The following is a 20,798-nucleotide window of genomic DNA, read 5'->3' on the forward strand; positions in this document are numbered from 1 at the left end:
TGGATGGGTGTGAATGAGGCATGTTGGATAAATCACTGTGAGTGTTCACGTAGAGCAGATAAGCCCCATATTAGAACCAGCACATTCACCATATTCACAATGAAAATATATCTGTGCACACGAGTCAGAGAGAGAGTGTGTGTGTGTGTGTGTGTGTGTGTGTGTGTGTGTGTGTGAGAGAGAGAGACGTGCTATGATGCATGATTGAGACATGGCACTGACAAAAAGACACCGACCTGCAGTTGGCAGAGCTGAAGATTTTCAGTTCAATGAAATTGACATTTTATTTGCACCAAATCACAGCATCAGTGGCCTGGAGGTGATTTATACTGTAAGATCCTACAGTAATATAGAGACTACCTGAACAATCAGATGACCTCCTATGAGCAACCACATGGTGACAGTGGGAAGGAAAAACACTCTTTGAACACAAAGACATGGTTAGACAGCGTGTTTCTAATATTTATAGGGGTGAATACAATAACCACAGTTTTATCTGAATCTAGAAACAGGAAATTAGAGATTATTCAGGCTTTTGCATTTTTAAGACTTTCCTGCACTTTAACTGGTTTATCTCCTCTGGCTTCACTGATATACATAGCAATGAAAATATATGCTGCATCTTCTAAAGCTGCATAAGGGCAAAATACAGTATGTGTACATTTGGATCAAGGCCTGCTTTTGGTATATATGGTTATTACGTCGCGTTCTACAAGAACTTTTGAAATGTGATTACTCCCCTGACTGATTTGTCAGATCATGTTAATCTTTCGAGCGCATTTCTGAGTGTCAGGACTCAGATCAGCCGAGGCTCTGATCGCCCCTGATTTTGCTTGAGACCGATAGCAAAGCTCAGGGTACAAGCACAGTAGTTTTGCAGGTGTCTTTGACAAGGCCGTGTGCTATTTTTCACAGAAATCCAAAGAACACCACACGAACCACAATAAACCCTGTGTTACGTTTGTCACAGCAACATTTTGAGGTGTGTGTTGGTTTCAGCTCCACCCCAGCTGTTGCAGACACTGACTACACCTTGTGTTCCTGCCTCTGCTGTAAGCCGACAGTCAGCATGTTGTGGGCTGGTCTATACCGCTGGAAAAGGTCAACATTGAGATTCACCATCTGAAAGGGACTGATGCTCGGTGCCATGTAGAGTTGGGTTAAAAATCTTAAGTTTGGGGTCCTCCGGGTGATCCACAGCTTTTGTATCATGTTTGCAAATATCGTAAATGTGTATCTTCCTCTAAAATCAGCGATAGATGCAGGAGTGGAAGTTCTTTTTAATAAACGGTTTGTTATAGAGACAGATAACAGAGCTTTTGGGTTTTGCCAAGTTTGGTAGAAAAAAAATGGGGGGGGGGGGGTAATATGATGTCATCACTGTACTTGTACTTGTCTCTCTCATGTTTTCAACTAAGGCTTGTTTATATAAATCTACATATATGTCTGTGAACATGTGTATGCATGCATACTGTATACATGTGAATAATCATGTGATGCTTTGCTGTATGGCGGGCAGGATGCAGGACCCCAACGCAGGAAAATTAACTGAAAGCAGCAGCTTTATTGCTGAAGTCACTATTATCAGTATAAAACAAAACTAGAAACAGAAAACTCACTACAACACTAGAAAATAAACCAGGACCTGAGAATTAGAGTTACTTGGAGCACAGAGGACGAACCGCAGCATTGCGAGGGTACGACACGACAACTAACAGAGACAAACACGAAGGGCGAAGGTAATGGGAAACAGGAAGGAGGCACAGCTGGGGCTAGTCCAACATAACGAGACAAAGGAAGCAAAGCAGGATACACGGACATAGGACAGGAAACACAACACATATGCAAGACAGACTCGGAGACACAGGCTTCACACTGAGACGTGACTGACTCGGAAACAGAAGCTCATGAACCAGGAAGTGTCTGATATCACACTTGAGAGTATATACGTTAATAATATTATACAAAGGATTATTTATCAAACATGCAATAAAGATTATATGGTAATGACGGATACACCAATATGATTGTTTTCATGTAATGTTCTTAAACAAAAGTTTCTGTTAAAAAGATCTTCAAAGCATAGTGAAGATAGCACTTGGTGCACTTAACAGCCTCGTGCCTGTTTGCTTGTTCCAAGCCTGTAAACTGTTACAATTCATAGAATAATAGGTGCTTTAAAAAATTTATGCAACAATGAACTTTTGATTACAAAATCTCTGAGCTCGTAGTGATATTGTTATTCTCCCTGTAGGCGAAGCAGCCGGGGAAAATCCCAATACTTCCTGCACAGTGTCCCTCCAGCCACTCCTGGTTAACTACAAATGAGCGTAACAGAGAAACAAAGAGGAAATTAATACTTTTTGCATCTAAACAGATGACCCAGGAATGTAGCATCAATTCAAATTGCAGACAAAAACAATGATTAGAAGTTTCACTTTGAGCCGTGGAGCCTCACCTTCACCGAGGATGTCAATAGTGTCACCTTCACTGAACTCCAGGTCTTCGGGCCCCTGAGCATCATAATCATAAAGGGCCACCCATCTGGTAGAGGATAGTACGGCTGGCCAGGGGATCTTCTTTCTGCAGTTCAGTAGCACAGTGTGAGTAAGAGAGTGAACCTGTAAACTAGCTGAGATATCATTAGAGAAGCATCTTCACATTTTTTGGTGTGTGTTACAATTCGACACAAAAAGACAAACAGTTAAATGTAAATAACATTTTCTTTAAAAGTGTGGCAAAATTTCATGTTCGTGTTTTATTTTTGCATCATTGATAAATATAATATTTAAAGCTGAAATAATTAAGACAAAGTTACTTGCTGTCTTTTGCAGTGTAAAGTATTTTGTACTAGTATGTGCTCAAATATGGGACCTAACGGGACTGCTTGATTTTTTTTAAATTTCAGTAAGTCGTTACTGCAACATTTCAGATGTATCTGTTCTAAATTACGTCCTGATTTATTTTGTTGGTGAGAAGAACCTGTGAATATCTGAAGCCTTTAGCTTTGATAGTTTTTCACATATTTCTGTACAAACACTACCTCCACATTTTTGTGCACATTGAAATGTACACATGGAACAAAACGTATGAAAGTTTTGTAGAAATAAAAATAAGAAAAATTATTGAATGAGTTAGTACACACACATGCATATATAAATATATGCATGGAGGGGAAGAGCTACGCAGGACCCTCGAGCTTCCAGGCCTCTGGTAGAGGACCCGAGCTTGAAGGATACAGACTGTGGGGAAGACAGGCAGGCAGACAGACAGACAGACAGACAGACAGGCAGACAGGCAGACAGATTGAATCAGTTTATAGACTAAAATGTATTCTAACCTTTGACTCACCAAAGTAGCACCTTTGGCAGATAGAGCAGCTGAACAAACCTGTGCCAGTCATTCTACAATAGAAATCAAATATTCCCCATGAATGTGGACCTTGTCGCTGCTTTGCTTTCCCTCTTCTGTCCAGTTCAAACCAGCTGGATGGGCTTTAAGTCTGCAGACTGTGCTGCACACTCCATGTTTCCAAGCTCACCATCTTGTTCTTTGTTCCTGAGGTAGTTCTGGCACAGCTTGGACTTACGTTTGGGTCGTTATCCTGCTGTAGGATGAACCCCTGACCAACTGCACACCAGAGGGTCCTGCATGGAGTGCTGTGGTAGCTGTTTTGGTTCAGGGAGCCTCTCACTCTGTACGAGTCACCGACCCTGGATCCAGCAAACAGCCCATCACACTTCCTGCTCCATGTTTGACAGTTGATGCCTCACACTGTGGATCCGTCCTTTCACCTACTCGACAGCGCACAAAGACGTGATGAGCCCAAGATTTCAAATTTAGTTTCGGTCCATAAAACCTTCTTCCAGTCTTCAGTAGTCCTGCTGTTTTATGGCTCAGGCAAACCTCTTGTCTTATTCTGACGTCTGGCTTTCTTGCTGCAGCTCGTCCTGTCAAACCTGCACCTCAAAGTCTTCACAGCTGAAACTGAGACTTGCTCACTACGACCACTATTAAGCTGCTTGAAGCTGTTGTCCTGTGAGCCGCCATCACACAGCTGTTAACTCTCAGAAACTTGTCCACTGAGTCGTGTCTTTGGGTCTGCAGACGTCTTCCTGTCACACTTTGTTTCTGAGCCTTTGGATGGTGAAGGAAACTGGACTCACTGACAGCTGCAGTTTCTCTGTAGGACAGACCTACTTTTATAAGTGTTATGATGGTCTGTCTCTCTTCCATTGTCAATTGCCTTTCCCCCCCATTTGTGTAGCAACACTCTACTTTCTGCAGTACAATACTGTTTAACTGATGCTCATGAGCGTATGGCACCACGGTGTGTTCAGCACTGCTTCTATGCAGGCAGAGGGGGGAGTAATCCAGAAAGTTGGAACAGCTGCAGGAATTAGTAGCAGCAGCTTTCAAGGCTTGATCAACCTGCATTGCTGCAGAACAGATTTAACCCGTTAACCCTTGTTGTCCCTGAAAAAGGCTTTTTGTATGATTCTGAAATGTACATTATTTTTCAGTTTTGAGTAACTGCACCTTTGTTTATCCTCTGGCAGTTCACCCTCACCTTTGTACCATTTCAAGCTGTTCATTGGACTGAATGACTTGTAATAAATAACTGGAATAATTCTGAATTTAAAAGTTGTAAAACTTTTGACTGGTAGTGTAAATGAATGAAGGTACTAGTAGTTGTGGTCTTTCAGCTGTCCATTTGGAAAGTGTGCAGTATATGCAAGCACTGGCTCTATAGACAGGGACACTGTAGCTAACTACTATGCCCTTCGTGTCTGATTCTGTTCTGTTGCTTTTAGTTATTCCACAGCAGATCTTCTGGGTCAGTGTCACCCTTTCCGAGCATCCTCTTCTGTCGCACCAACCTTGTGCATGTCCTCTTTCACTACATCCATAAATCTTCCTCTTTTGTTCCTGCCTTGCAGCTCCATATTTCAATCCTTTGCCCACTATAATAACTATAATCCTCCCTCCTCTTCCCGTCCAAACCATTTCAGGCTTCCTGCCTTGTTATGAACATAAACTAACACAACATTTATAACGTGTGGGGAAGCTGGTGGCAGTGTTGCTGTGACACCTCCACCACCATATTTAGTTTAGATACAAACCTGGCACCACAGGGTAGCTCTGCCGGCCTCAGCCAACTGTTGCACAGTGTGAGCCGACTCGATTTCCCCGTCCAGAGGTGTCAGCACGCAGGAGCCGTGGTGCTTACGTCTAATGAGAGAGGACGAGGGAGTGAGAGGAAGTGGTGGATCAGCAGGAAAATAGATGAAAAACTGGCAGATGAGCAGGAAAATACAGAAAAGGAAAATCTTCTGCCTGTTCATGTTTGATGTAGATGTCAGATGTCTGTGCACACTGTAACATTCTTACTCTGATGGAGGGCATTTGTTTGTCAGCTTCTGCTGTTACCTGAGGCGCAGATGAAATGCCGGCTGGTCCAATTTCTCTGCGACTCGTTCCTTAAGTTCACTGTATGTCGTGTCCAGAGGGACAGACAGAGCCACAGTGTAAATGTAGTGAACCTTCACCACCACAGAGTCTGCCTCTGCTCTCTGAGCTGAGCTGGCATGCTGTGAATACAAGAGCGTCTAAAGATAAATCATTGGAAAACAGGTTTTTTAGATATAATTTTTTGTCTATTTTTTGTTAAGGTTTGTGAACTAAAGCTGCCTGTGTAGCGGTGTGGTTGCAGCCAACCAACTGAATAGCCCTCATTCATTCATTATGTCATTATATCATTCACCTGCAGTCGTCATTTCAAACATAAGAGACATGAGGCCCAGTATGTACCCAGTGTTGGGTTTGTCCTTCCTCGGCTACTGCAGACACACGATGAGCTCCATGGAAAGGCTGGAGCTATACACTGCTGTAACTGGTTGTGTAATTTGCTGTTCACTGTCAGCCAACTGATGACGTACTGGACATTTCTAAATGCTGTACGGGCAATTAAATTGTTAGCTAAGTGACTTATTTCATGTTTCTGCAAACTGCTTCGCTGCTGGCTGGTATGTTAAATAAGTTTGAAAAGAAACTCAAACAAATAAGTGATTAGTTTAGATTTGAGTTTTGTTTTAGCTCAGAACAGATGTGACAACATACCAGTGTCACAAACATCTGCAGCACTGCATGCATGCGCTGTGTCGCGAAATCTCAACAAACCGTCTAACGACTGAAGATCTTTTGATTTTCAGGAATCTTACTAGGTTTTAATGTTTTGTGCTTGTTGTTGTTTGATTCAAAGACTTCTCTCTACTCACCTGAATAATTTAGCAAAAAATTCATATCAGAGCCCAAAGTGAAACCTTCACAACGCTGTTTAACCAGCAGCACCAATATTCACGTGTCAGAACAAGAATATTTACTCCAAAATCAAACACGTCTGCTGTCCTCCAGTGTCACAGTGACTTAACTGGAACAAATCAACATTGCGCTGTTAAGTTCAACTTTACAAAACGGTTTCTTCAAATGCACAAAACTTATTATATTTAGATCAGGGAAAAAGTGTGTGCATTTGTGTGTCCGAGGCAATCAGCTGTGAGTCCTTCTTTCAGTGCATCGGCTTTCATCTTTCGAAGGAGGATTTACCTGCTCTCGTGCTTTGGCTGTGCATTTGGGAGTCTCAGAGTGGGTGGCAGTAATGTAAGATGGAGGAGGTGTGTCTGAGGTAAGATGTCCTGCAGGGAAACCACAGTAAAGGTGCATATCAGCAAACACAAAAAGGATGAAAGCCACTAGAACCAGCAATGATTTTTTTTAATCGTTGTTTTATCTCCAGTCTTCAGTGCAGGCTTTATCTTCCAACAATACAACTAAAAAGAACAACTCACCAAACACATATAACCAGTAAAGTAGATTTCATGGAAAACCATCCTAAGAGCTGCACAGTGTGTGCAGTAGCATCATCCATTACACAAAGGCACAGACAGTCTTCCATGATACTGTGTAGTGCATCAAAATATTCATGCATTTTTCTGCATTCACAATTTTATCCATTTTGACGAGACCCTCAACACCACTGGCTGAGATGCAGCCCCAAATCACGAGACAGCCTCCACCTTGTTTTACAGATGTCTGCACACGCACACGTTGCACCTCTCTCCTGACCTTTACTGAACATTGAAACAATTTGAACTCAAATCTGACTGTTTATGACAAGGCTTCAGCCAACAGGAGGCTATCAGAGGGGACTGATTGTGTAATTGTGCGCTCTCTGTTCTAACAGGCAGCTGGGCCTACACTGTAAAAAATGATGGATGTTACATTTACAAAAGTTTAACTTTCTCCGAAAGTTGATTCTGTTCATCTGGACGTTTTCAGTCACTCGTCAGGTGACGTCTTCAGTCTCAGCTGACTGCAGGTTTCAATCTTATAAACAGCACATTTGCATAATGACTGAAACCAGCCCACTGAAGGAACAAGGGGCTGGGAGGTCAGTCTTACAGTTTTTTACAGACGCTAGGACACATTTCCCAATATTTAGGTCACTTTTGCAAAACTCTTCACACAATCCTCCTAACTGACCGTCAGCTTGGCAAAGCAGTTCATTTCACATTCAAAATGCACTACAACTACCAAAACACTTCATTCAGGTCTCAAATAAACTCATTCTTCCAGAACACTACCAAAGGTTGACAGCCGACAAACACACTTTGTCACCCACAGAACAATGACCTAAAAAACACTAACAACATGTTACACAGTGTTTTCTTGTGTAAAACAAGGACACATCTCTGTTTATAATTTCAATATATGTTACTGGAATGAATCAGACATCATGCAGAATTCGTTAATATTTGTTTATGTATTTTTATTTTTTTGCACTAAGTAATCCCAAAATACAAGAATTTGTATACACACCATCCACTGATACACATACAATAGTAATGCTAATCTACTCGGTCTTCTCCATTTGGCCACAGGTTCTCATCCACATCACATCTTATGTCATCTAGGGCAACACACCTAGGAAAGAATCTCCTGGCTGCCAGAATTGAAGGAGTTGAACAATTGAAGGAGTAACACCTGTGTAGATGTTCATCTACAATGAGAATCAGCTGTGGCTGGTTAAACTGCATTTTTAGATTTAAAATATGTTTCAATAAAATATTGCTGTTGCATTTTGCTGTCTTTTCAAGTTTTGCATTGTGTTATTGTTTTGGCCATAAGTTTAACAGTTTTGAAAACAGTATGTAAGCACATGCAAAATGTCCTGTACGTACAAAGATTTTTGGCAGTTGTTGTGTCTGAGTGAGAAGATAATTCATGAAATTTGAGAGATGTAGTCATTGAATGCATTTTGTGCCAAAACAATGATAACTGGTCCTCAGTTTAGCCCACATAGACTTCTGTTGTGCTCACTGTGTGAGGAGTTTTGCAAACGTGACCTAAGTATTGAGAAATGAGTCCTAGCGTCTGTAAAAAACTGTAATTATGCAAATTCTCATGACCACTTGCATCCCAGTCACGGAAGCGTTGGAGGCGGTCCGTAAGAGATTACAGGATGACCCCAACCTCAGCAACAGGACCGCTCTCAGCATCCACCAAGTGTGTTTGAACTGTGTCTTCATTCCACCTACTTCACATACAAGGCTCAGTTCTACAGGCAGAAACATGGGTGTGCCGTGGGCTCCCCAGTTTCAACCATCATGGCCAATTTGTACATGGAGGAAATGGAAAAGAGGCCTTTGCTATCCTACCCTGGAACACCACCAAGCCATTGGTTCAGATATGTGGATGACACCTGGCTGAAAATCAAATCTCAGGACGTACCACATTACCACATTAACTCTGTGGACCGACACATCAAATTCACCAGGGTGGATATGAAAAGGGGCAGGTTAGCCTTCTTAGACTGTGAGATTTCCATCAGTAATGGGGGACATCTAAAGCTGACGTGTACCGTAAACCTACACATACGGATCAGTATTTAAGGTTTGACTCTCATCATCCACTGGAGCACAAACTGGGCGTCATCAGGACGCTACAACACAGAGCGAACACCATCCCCACTGACACAGCAGCCAGGGAGGCAGAAGAACATCAAGAAGGCCCTGAGTAACTGTGGTTATCCCAGCTGGACTTTTGTCAAAGCTGGGAAGGCACCTAAAGAAAGCTCCAGCTGATCCAGGAGAGAAGGACAACCGCTGCCTAAGCGAAAACCTGTAGTGATCCCGTACGTGTCAGGAGTATCAGAGCAGCTGAGACGCATTTTTTCTAAACACCGGGTCTCTGTGACCTTTAAACCCCAAAACATACTGCGCCAAAAACTGGTCCACCCCAAGGATCGGGTCCCCGACACAAACAGAGTAACATAGTGTACGCTGTTAAGTGCAGGAGGAGTGCCAGGATTTATACATCGGGGAAACCAAAGAACCTCTGGCTAAGAGGACGGCACAACACAGCAGAGCCACCTCGTCAGGCCAGGACTCTGCAGTCTGTTTACACCTACAGGCCAGTGGACACTCTTTCAAGGATGAGGATGTAACATCCTGGACAGGGAGGAACGCTGGTTTGAGGGCGGAGTCAAGGAGGCCATTTACGTGAAAAGGGAAAGACCATCTCTGAATGGAGGAGGGGCCTAAGGGTACATCTGTCACCATCTTACAATGCTGTGATTGCAGCCATTCCCCAACTCTCTGTGAATGGGACTCATGGCCATTGATCAGTGGTCTTTGATCAGTGGTTGTTGATCAGTGGTCATGAGACTTTGCATAATTAAGATTAAGGAACTGCCCTCCCAGCCCATTGTTCCTTCAGGGCTGGTTTCAGTCATTATGCAAACGTCCTGTTTATAAGGTTGAAACCTGCAGTCAGCTGAGACTGAAGACGTCACCTGATGATGACGAAACGGTTCTCCCACAAAACGCTACGTCCAGGTGAACAGAATCAACTTTTGGAGATTTACTTTCCTGGATGATTGAGATGCATCAAAAGTCTAACTTGTAATTTGAAAATAATTTCATGTTTCTATGGTGAAGGTAATTAAATCATGTAGGATCTTTATGAAATTCAACAACTTAATTTGTTCTTGTTGAGATGACGTGATGCAATCTAGTGAGAGTGGTGCTGGACTCAAGAAATTCACAAGATCGCACGAGATTTCAAACTGCAGGAAAATCCCTGGAGTTTTAAAAGGCAACTACACACACACCATGTATGCTCGACACTATTTATTGTGGTTTGACCTGTCAAGGACAAAAACATACGGAAAAATTCTGCATCAAGCCTTGAAATCATAGCCTTTCCTACATTTGTTGAGCCTAGATTGACAGCTTGGTGGCGTGGTGGTTAGCGCTGTTGCCTCATAGCAAGAACATGGGTTCAAATCCACAATCTGGCTAGTTTGCAGTGGGTTCTGTCTGAGGACTCTGGCTTCCTCCCACAGTTAAAAGTCATGCAGTTATTAGAGCTAGGTTAATTGGTGATTCCAAATTACCCTAAAGTGTGAATGTAAGTGGTTGTTTGTCTCTATGTGATAGACTGGTGAGCTATCCAGGTCGCACTCTGCCTCTTAACCTGTCACTTCTGGTAGTGGCTGTAAATCCATTCAGCTTTTATGTTAACCAGACTCTACACTTTTTGAACGTTATGTATGAAGACAAATGTAATTGTCTAAGTGCCCAAGTAGTACTGGGGTAAAAGTTAATGAATAGTGTTGGAGTAAAATGACAAAATTGTGAAGGATTAAAATATTTCAAGAGCTCAACTTACTTCATTTAAACATGTTTCAATCACGTTTTATCAACACAACATGCACAGGCTTACTGAATATGAATAAGTACAGACGTACCTTAACAAGCATTGGCTTTAATCATCACCACAGGGTGATACTAATAGTTTGTTTTGGAAAAGACATTCCTGATTAGTTTATGGCAGAGGCGGGCAATTGAGTTTTCCAATGAGCCTGAAATCAGGTCAACAAGAAACTTCATAAGGCCTTCACAGCAGACCCAGTTTGTCATATCACCTGGTTACACATCAGATCATGACTGATTTCATGAAATAAAAGAAGTTCTTTCTATAAATTTTGTTCATTTAAAGTGTCAGAAAGGATTTTCTCTTTCAGGATATGACCACTGGCTAATGACTTGTGTTTGTCAAGTCACTGGTTAGTGAGCATGAAGTTTAACAGTCAAATGACCCCTCGCCATCACATCTATTTTCAGAACAAGCTGGCAATGGCAAAAGCCAACTAGCATAGTTTCTATTCAGCATAGTTTCTATTTAGCAGTGTTTCTATTCAGCATAGTTTCTATTCAGCATAGTTTCTATTCAGCATAGTTTCTATTCAGCATAGTTTCTATTTAGCAGTGTTTCTATTCAGCATAGTTTCTATTCAGCATAGTTTCTATTCAGCATAGTTTCTATTTAGCAGTGTTTCTATTCAGCATAGTTTCTATTCAGCATAGTTTCTATTCAGCATAGTTTCTATTCAGCATAGTTTCTATTCAGCATAGTTTCTATTCAGCATAGTTTCTATTTAGCATAGTTTCTATTTAGCATAGTTTCTATTTAGCATAGTTTCTATTTAGCATAGTTTCTATTTAGCATAGTTTCTATTCAGCATAGTTTCTATTCAGCATAGTTTCTATTTAGCATTGTTTCTATTCAGCATTGTTTCTATTCAGCATTGTTTCTATTCAGCATAGTTTCTATTTAGCAGTGTTTCTATTCAGCATAGTTTCTATTCAGCATAGTTTCTATTCAGCATAGTTTCTATTCAGCATAGTTTCTATTCAGCATAGTTTCTATTTAGCAGTGTTTCTATTTAGCATAGTTTCTATTCAGCATAGTTTCTATTCAGCATAGTTTCTATTTAGCATAGTTTCTATTCAGCATAGTTTCTATTTAGCAGTGTTTCTATTCAGCATAGTTTCTATTTAGCATAGTTTCTATTTAGCATAGTTCGCCCTGCTTTGTTTCCCTGATTAGTTCCAGCTGTGCTCCATGGTGTCTCCCCCTCCCTAATTATTTTATATGTGTTTACATCCTTTGTCACCCTCAGTCCCGTTTACGTTTTCATCACACTGTGTTCTTTAATCTGTAGTGTACTTATGATACTGTTAGCATTCCTCTTTCTTACTGTTCCACAGTTCCTCTAGTTCTGTTCCCCAGATCCTCCAAGTGTTTCCCTGGCATTTCCAAAGTTTCTCATGGAGTTTGGCATTTTTACTGCTTCCTGTTTAGTTGCTATTATGCCTCCAATAAAGGGCCGTTCTCGTTTTATCCCTGCCTGCTCTGATCCTGCGTTCTAGGTCCTCTTTCACCAGCAAAACTGACACAAATATGGCTGCTGTGTTTTACAAAGCTTTACTTTTCAGTACTAATTCAGTCTGTGAGGAGGATGCACCTTCATACTTCATCTGTGGTGCAACTCCAGGTATCCAAAAGTTAGTACTAGCACAAAACAGCTATACCAATTTATGTTGCCATGTCAACAGACATTTTAATATTTTATCCTTGTTCATCAGAGCATGAAACAAACTGGCGGCTGTTATCGTTCATATACAACAATTTGGCAGAAGATTTACTTTTAAATAAAAAAATCACACCGTAATCCTTTTCCTGGTTTCATGTCCGTCTTGTTAACAATGTAATACAACTGCAAATCTTAAGAGTACTGTGATTACAACCATAGTTACAAGTTTCATCATAAAGATTTTGTATTTTTATATTTTATGTTAAGAAAATCTTAAGAAGATTAAAATTACAGGGCCATCTGGCAAACATGAAGCCACGAGACCAAACAGAGAAAACATTACTGTAACGTTGGGATGATCTCTCACAGCGGAGAGTTGCTTTGAAGGAGCAAATGAAATGAAAAAAGGTGAAAAGGTTTAAGATAAACCAGAGTGTGAGTGATTTTTACCCTGAGGAGGAGCTGCAGGACTATGCTGAGACTGTGGGCGAGTGGGTGGCTTGAGTCCTGGTGGGAGGGGAATCCCACTGGAAATTATCTGTGGAAGGAAGCAGAACAGGAGAATAAATAATGAAGAGTTTTCTTTCCACAATGAAAACAGATTTGTCACAGAGCAGAAGCTTGTGTTTTTTGTTGAAATTGCCTTTAATCCATTTAATGTCACCAGACACAACAGTTGTGTTGTCTCATCTCGGTGGGTGAAGCAGAGAAGAACTTAGCAAGAATGTCATTTTGATCAATCTGTAAAGTGCCTCCATTAAAGCTCTTAAATGGGCGGCATGAACATGAATACTGTGTGTTGTGTTATTCAAAGAGAAGTATATTACAGTGTCCTTTTTGCCTTTGGACGTCTTGACATCTGCTGGTTGAAGAAGGGATGCTGGCAGAAGTCCTCTCTGCAAAAAACGACTAAAAATTAGATTTGTAGCAATGAAAATAAAGCTTGTATACAGAAATTCTCAGTATTGTGACAGCAAAAGAATACATGCTCAAGAACCTGAGCAGGAATGAATACATATTAAGATTTATATAAAATATAAAGAATAATAATAACTTTATTTATAAAGCGCTTTCAAACAAAGTGCTGTACAACTATCTGAAACTAAAGCGATAAATAAAATAAAAGCGATACATAGCAATACAAGTTAAACACAGTAAAAATGTAAAAACTCAAAGCCATAGAATTAAGACATGTAAGACTTTTAAAGACCTGCACAGAGCACGCCTGCCTAAGGTCTTGAGGGAGGCTGTTCCACAGAGACGGGGCACAAAAAGAAAAAGCTCTCCAGTTGTCTTTTTTCTGGCTCTAGGAACCTTTAGAACAGGGGTCCCCAATCCCAGTCCACGAGGGCCGGTCTCCCTGCAGGTTTTAGATCTCACCTGGGGTCAACACACCTGAATCACATGATTAGTTCATTACCAGGCCTCTGGAGAACTTCAGGACATGTTGAGGAGGTCATTTATCCATTTAAATCAGCTGTGATGGATCAAGGAGACATCTAAAACCTGCAGGACACCGGCCCTCGTGGACTGGGATTGGGGACCCCTGCTTTGGAAGGCCAGAGTCAGTCTGTTTAAAGTGATAATCATATTTATGATCAAAATAATGTTAGAACATTGGGAGAGGAGTGATGCTGGCCTGTAGTCTTAAACTGTGGTATAACTTCACACTTTTCATTTCATTTGGAAATGAACCAGTTCAAAGAGATAAGTTGCAAAAATAGGTTAAGAGCTCTGAAATACCATCAACTACTTTTATCAGTACCATTGCAATCAGCACATAATTAATTTTTGCACATATTAACAAAGGTTTTGACTTCAAACTCATCCAGAGAGAAACTGAATACAGATTATTTTGAATTAAAGTTTCACTTTTATTGTCTCTTCCATGTTCTTGAATCTTTGCTGCTTAAATAAAAGTGATTAAATCCACTTACTATAATATTCATATTGTCAGATTCAAAACCCTCTTTCATTGTTTCAGATTGCAGGTCACTCCTCACCTGTCCATCATATATGACAGTGGCCATCCCATCTCTGTTCTCCTCTCCAAATAAAAACACCGTCGCGCCTCCAGGCACCGTCAGCTGTCCTGGTCCTCGTGCCATGTAAGGGACACGCACTTGCATGTATCGAGAATCCCTAACAGGTAACGGACAAAATAAGCTGTAAATCTACAAGCACGGCTTTGCTGTAGCCTTGTAGTAGCATCGGCCACACACATGTTCTGTGTCATCACATAACAAACTCACTGAGCTCCATCCACATTCGGCTCGTAGAAGCCAGGTTTCTGTGCAGAGGACAATGACAGTTAGCATCTGCAGCAGCTCACAGTAACGTCACACATACGCTGTGGTCAGGCTCACCTGCTGCCTCAAAGGCTCAAAGCCTCCAAAATCATCATTGGGTATCATGGAGGAAATCACCTGCAAAGGGAGAGCATTAGACATGAATGAATATAAAGTGCAGTTTAAATGATGTGTTTTAGTCGTATTTCAACTGTCATACATTTAGTCAGGGCCGACGTTTATATTTATTTTAATGAGCTACACTTATCGGTTTGTTTGGGTTAAAATAACCTGATACATGTGCCAGGATTCATTTAAGCTTATTTTAAGAGCACATCTTAATCATTTCAATAATCAAATTGTCATAGTTCAGCATTTTGAGTTTGTGGACTTTTGAACCTTGTTGTCTTACAGTCATTTATGTCGTTGTGTTGTATGTCGCTCGATGCTGTCCTGGAGTTGGTGACTCAGTGTTGATGTTTCGATTAATATCATCTTTTGTTTCAGTTTAGTTCTTGTTATGTTTCTGGTGAATTTCTGCTTCTTAGGTTTTGATGCTTCCTCTGTCCTCTGTCTGATTGATTCGAGCTGCGTCTCCACCTGTTGCCCATCCTCTCGTTATCTCGTTAAAATTGAACTGAACTGTTAATTGCTGATTCTAAACGTGTCAGCCCTGCAACAGGCTGGCACCGTGGCCAGGGTGTGCCCTGCCTTCTCACTGTGTGACGGCAGGGATAAGACGGTCAGAAGAAAACGAATGGATGGATAAACACGTGTAACACAGGCACTCTCTACGTACCGTTGCTTTTCCCAAGAAGTCTCTTTGCTGCAGCTGCTCCACATCCTGTTTCCTGGGACGAAACACCACACCCTCAGGTACCAGGAGAGGATCCAGGGCCTGCTTATTCTGTTTTTAAAGTTATAGTAAAGAGTCTCATGATCATAAACTGACTCCCAGCACCGTGTTCATGCAGTGGTGCTGGTGTCAGTCACTGTGCAAATATCCCGTTTATAAGGCTGGAAACCTGCAGTCAGCTGATGATGACGAAACGTTTCTCCCCCTGAAAACTCTACGTCCAGATGGACACAATCAACTCTTGGGATTTACTTAGCGACAGCAGAGTCTTACTGTAATATTACTTTAGAATAATAAAATCACCACTTGTACTTAAGCGCCTATATTTCATTTTTTAAGTCTAGGCTTTAGACGTCATTGTAAGTCTTGTTTGGTGAAATATTTGTTTTATTTAAACCAACAACAGGTGACTCCATCGGCACTTTCTGCAGTCATTTGTCATGTAAAATTCTCACTGCTGGTCCATTTGATTGGACAATAATAAATACCACGGTAACCATAAAACCTGAGGAAGGCTTTGTGACATGTTCGGTTTTCCAACAGGGTCTTTTTTTCAGCTAAACCAGGATCGTACCAAGTAGTCTTTAACCTTAAACCTAAAAACAAATGAACTCACCCTGATGCTCTCCAAAGCTGCCTCCATGCTCCCCCCTCGTCCTGGTCCTTTCTCCTGGGAGGCTGACAGCAGGACGTCCCTGGCCTGCTCCCACTGGCCCATCTGACAATACACAGCTGCTGCATTGTATAACACCTTGGAACATATCACAGTTACCCGTTTTAGTGCATTCAAACAATTTCTGGTGAATGACAGGTTGTTTCTCCAGAATAGATTTGGCATTTAAAATGAAATGAAACTGCTTTATTTCAGATGTTCGCTGAGCAGCAGCTGAGCTGGTAAACTGGATATGTATGATTCTTGTGGACGATTGTCTGGACAACCACCACAGCTGTTATGTAGTTTACGTTATGCTGACTGTATCTGATGATGAAATGTTTAAAACTCACAGTGGCACACACAGTTGCACTGTTGTTTGGAACCAGTAACAAAACCATCACGTGTGTCTTCTTCCATTAACGAGGCTTTGACAGCTCACAGGTGTGTGGCTGATATTTGAACTACACAAAGGTGGTGATGAGACCGCACGGGGCTGAATTTCCTTTTTATGGCGTTTTAATGTGCACTGAACCGAATCCTTGATGATGGTGTGTCCTTGTGTCGAGGTGTGTGTAGGTGAGGCTGAATGTCAGACCTGCCAGCTGTACAGTTTAAATCTCAGTCCCAGCTGTTTGTAGTCGATCACTACGTTCTCTCGCATATGTTTCTGTGCCCAGATGTAGTCAGACAGAGCCTCTTCCAACCTGGAGAGAGAAAGAAATGCGGGCAGTATATTTAAAAACCTGAATAGCACACAATGTATAAATAATATAATCACATAGATACCACACCAGCGCCAAACTTTTCTGTCATAATTTGTCATGTTTTAGTAATACATGAACATCTTTCGTAGTTTCGTGTTTTCATATTACATCAGTGTGGCGGGGGCGTGGTCTGCGGTGCCGCTGTGTGAACTGGGTCCTGCTGTGGTGTTGTTGTTGTCAGTGTGTGAGGCTGAAGAGCAGGTCTGCCGCGGTTTGTTACAGTCTGTTTATTTGGTTTGTTTTTACAGTTTTTCTTCTTCATTGTCTGTGTGGAGCATATGATGTAACGTTGGTGGTGATGCGAGGTGCTACACATCTAAGTGGTTTTTTTATTATTATTATTATTATTTTATTATTATTTTTATTATTTTTATATTTTTATATATATTATTATTATTATTATTATTATTATTATTATTAATATATATTATTATTAATATATATTTTTATATTTATATTTATATTATATTTATATTTATTATTATTTATTATTATTTTATTTTTATATATTATTATTTATTATTTAGTATTCATTAGTGAAGAATGAAGTAAATGTTCTTTTAGTTTTTCAGATTTTCCAATAAGCTGTTTTCAAATTTAACGTAATCTCTGTTTCTTAGTTTTAGATGTTTTTCCTCAGTTGGTCCACTGAGAAATGAGTTGCCAGGAACTAATCCCAGCCCACCTCCCACACCTGTGGGTCTCTGGTGTATCAGTACAAAGGAAAATTTCACAATAGTTTTATTGTCTGTTCCAGCTTTCCACCACAATGGTCCACAGGCCGTCTCCCATACTCCTCATAATACACCCTTTAATGTATTTAGTGAATTAACATATGGCGTACTGCATATGCTGGATGAATTATATGATTTTTGGTTATTTTTGTGTATTTAAATTGTGTATTTCGGCACATCCTGTTCTCTGCCTCTTTGTTCACATTTATCGGGCAAAATCTTAAGTTGTCATGAAGTCGAGCGTTAGCAACTATTACCAGATTTTATGTTTAGCTCTCATTTAAATCTTATTAATAATCCATCATATTAAAAAGTAAATATTGTTTGTCTCTTTGTGTTAGCACTCAGATGGACTGACCTGTTCGGACTTTAGCTGAATAATCAGGATTTATTACTGGGTGAGTGCTCCTGGAAGCGTAGCCTTCTGTCAGTCTGACTCTCTCGTATATAAATCATCACATCTTGTTTATGTTGACACTTTACACAGCATCTTTTTGAGAAATAGTAATATGTACACAGACTACGAGTTAGTTTGAAATGGTCCTTCTTACCTGCCCATCTCCATCATCACTGCTCCTCGCTGGAAGAAGGCGACAGCAAGGCGTTCATCCTTAGCAATGGTTAAGTCTAAAGCCTGGATAGCAGAGAGGGGAAAGACGACATCAAAGCTTTACTGTACGTGTGTGTATACTCACGAGTGATACAGTAAATAATAATGCATGTACAGCTTTTTATTGACCTTCTTTGTATGTTTTTCTTCATCTTCACTCCTCCTCTTTATCTCTCTCTCTCTCAAACACACACACACACACACACACACACACACACACACACACACACACACACACACACACACACACACACACCAATGATCCACATACGATGCTCAGTTTGCTCATTTACAGCCTGGAAAGTCCAGGACGTTTCCTGATTTGACAGCGTTTGTGAAATAACCAGTAATCCCTGACAGCCACTGGTTAAAGATTATAGACGTTTCCATTTCAATCATTTGGAGTGACTCACCTTCAAGGCCAAATCCAGCTGCCCCAGGGCCAGGTAACATGAGGCAGTATTAAACAGCGTGCGAGAAGTGGGCTCACTGATCTCATTGAGTTTGGCCAGAGCTGTTGGCCAGTCCTTCGCATCCACAGCCTCGACCGAATTTTGCCACAGTTGCAGTAACTCAGTGTAAAGCATCCTGTAAGCCAGGAGTGGAAATACAAGACAGAGACACTCTGATATCAACAGGTGACATTTGATTTGATTTTTTTGCATTTCCGTGTTTACTCTCAAAGCAGATGATTTTATCACAGTTACTTAATGCGGTTATAAAGTTATTCATGCATAGAAAAATAATTTATACATATTCTAATTTTTCTTTTTTGACCCAATACGAACAAAACAGGAAACCCTTAAAATCTGATAACAAATGTCACTTTTAGACTCTCGTTGTGCAAACACAATATTTATGTCTCACATTGGTGCATTACATTAAAAATAGGTGTGTGTGTGTGTGTGTGTGTGTGTGTGTGTGTGTGTGTGTGTGTGTGTGTGTGTGTGTGTGTGTGTGCCTTCATCCTATCATGGTGTTGTTTGAGGCTCTCATATATATTTGTGAGGGTTTATCTTACTGACAGTAAATGTTGGTCGCTCTAAAATGTGTTACACTTCAGTGAGAGCAAGTCTGAAGATTTTGTCATTATTCCCACATTTTCGGAATATCGATGACAATAATAACTATTTGTGTTAAGAACAATAGGAACTTCTGTCAGGCTGAAGAGAAACTGGTGTGAATGTGAGCACAGATGGTTGTCTCTGTGTTAGTTCAGTAACAGACCGGTGACCGGTGCCCTGCCTCTCGCCCTATGACAGCTGGGGTGAAATGTAAAAGGATCAATGAAAGGATGTTTAAGGCAGGAAAGAAAGAAGTAGTCTGATGGAGAAGAGTACGGTGATGTAAAAGAGGAAGACAATTAGACAGGTATTAGAGAAATACAGAATATATCGAACGCAGCAAAAAGAAGGAAAAGATGCAGCTGGAGAGAAAGTTCACTGATCTGTAACATTCAGCACAATTTTCCTGGAATACTTCCTTGTACCATATGCAGTGCCTGTTTGCCCGTGCTGCTTACTTCACTTCACACAAGTTTAAATGCTTCTCTCTGAAATATCACTCCACACTCAGACTGCTGCTTACCTTTTGTTCCTGAATGAGTGGCTGCTTTGAGTTCTGTCAGTGTTGGTCTCTCGTCCTCTGGACCTGTCTGTGCTCACAGGGAAGTGTGAGTAAGACATACTGGTCTCCTCAGAAGTCTCCACCCAGCTGCAACAAAGAGGTTCTCTATTCACATTCCTGAGATAAAACCCACAGTGGCACAATGACTGTGGAATTCACCTGTTAACGCTGCACGTACCGTAAGAACGGCCGTTACAAAATACTTGAATTGCCCATGATTTACGCATACCTGTTTGACATTATGTCCTGATTCTAGTCATATATCATTTATAAGTCTGAGTCAGTGGATTTATGTTTGTTTTAATTTATACAGCTGGTCCCACTGAGGCTCAATGTCTGATCATTAAACTAACAATGAAATACCTCACATTGTCCAGTGTTTACAGTCATATCATATTGCCTATAACTATGGTGTAGCTTACATTATATCTCCAAGCAGCTGAGCTGAATCTATTCACACTGACCTTTGACCTACCTTTACCTGAAATATTTCACAGAAGGAAACGAGGAGACAAAGTCATCTGTTTTCCAGAAATCACAGCTCTGCACAATAGAAAGCTAACAGAGGCATTAAAAACTGCCATAAAGCTGCAAAACAAGGAAAAGGATGACTTTTTTATTCATACCTTACTGGGTCAACCGGCTGCACTGGTTGTGTTTTACTGTTTATGTGCACCACGAGTCTTATCATGGCCCTGCCCATTAAAGAAATATCTAAGCACTTTGTTGCAGTTGCTGCTGCTGCTAAAAGTGAGGGAAGTTTAGGATATCTCTGCATTGGACATCCTAAATTATCTGAGACAATCATCATCAGTATGTAAAAGTC

General features: G+C 40.8%; 1 pseudogene across 1 annotated transcript; it reads right to left on the reverse strand.

Moving 5' to 3' along the window:
• Nucleotides 1-301: 301 nt before the first annotated feature.
• On the reverse strand, nucleotides 302-20,698 carry LOC308404331 (neutrophil cytosol factor 2-like; annotated as a pseudogene). The gene is made up of 17 exons (XR_013974838.1): nucleotides 20,599-20,698; nucleotides 19,934-20,059; nucleotides 18,760-18,934; nucleotides 18,288-18,370; nucleotides 16,834-16,942; nucleotides 16,200-16,334; nucleotides 15,527-15,634; nucleotides 14,806-14,865; nucleotides 14,692-14,729; nucleotides 14,443-14,581; nucleotides 13,267-13,335; nucleotides 12,890-12,977; nucleotides 6,607-6,695; nucleotides 5,431-5,591; nucleotides 5,124-5,232; nucleotides 2,459-2,583; nucleotides 302-2,318 (listed from the first exon to the last, which is right to left on the reverse strand). The product of XR_013974838.1 is annotated as a neutrophil cytosol factor 2-like (transcript).
• Nucleotides 20,699-20,798: the final 100 nt, after the last annotated feature.

The sequence above is a fragment of the Rhamphochromis sp. 'chilingali' genome (genome assembly GCF_963969265.1).
Source record: "Rhamphochromis sp. 'chilingali' genome assembly, chromosome: 10".
NCBI classification, from domain to species: Eukaryota; Metazoa; Chordata; class Actinopteri; order Cichliformes; family Cichlidae; genus Rhamphochromis; species Rhamphochromis sp. 'chilingali'.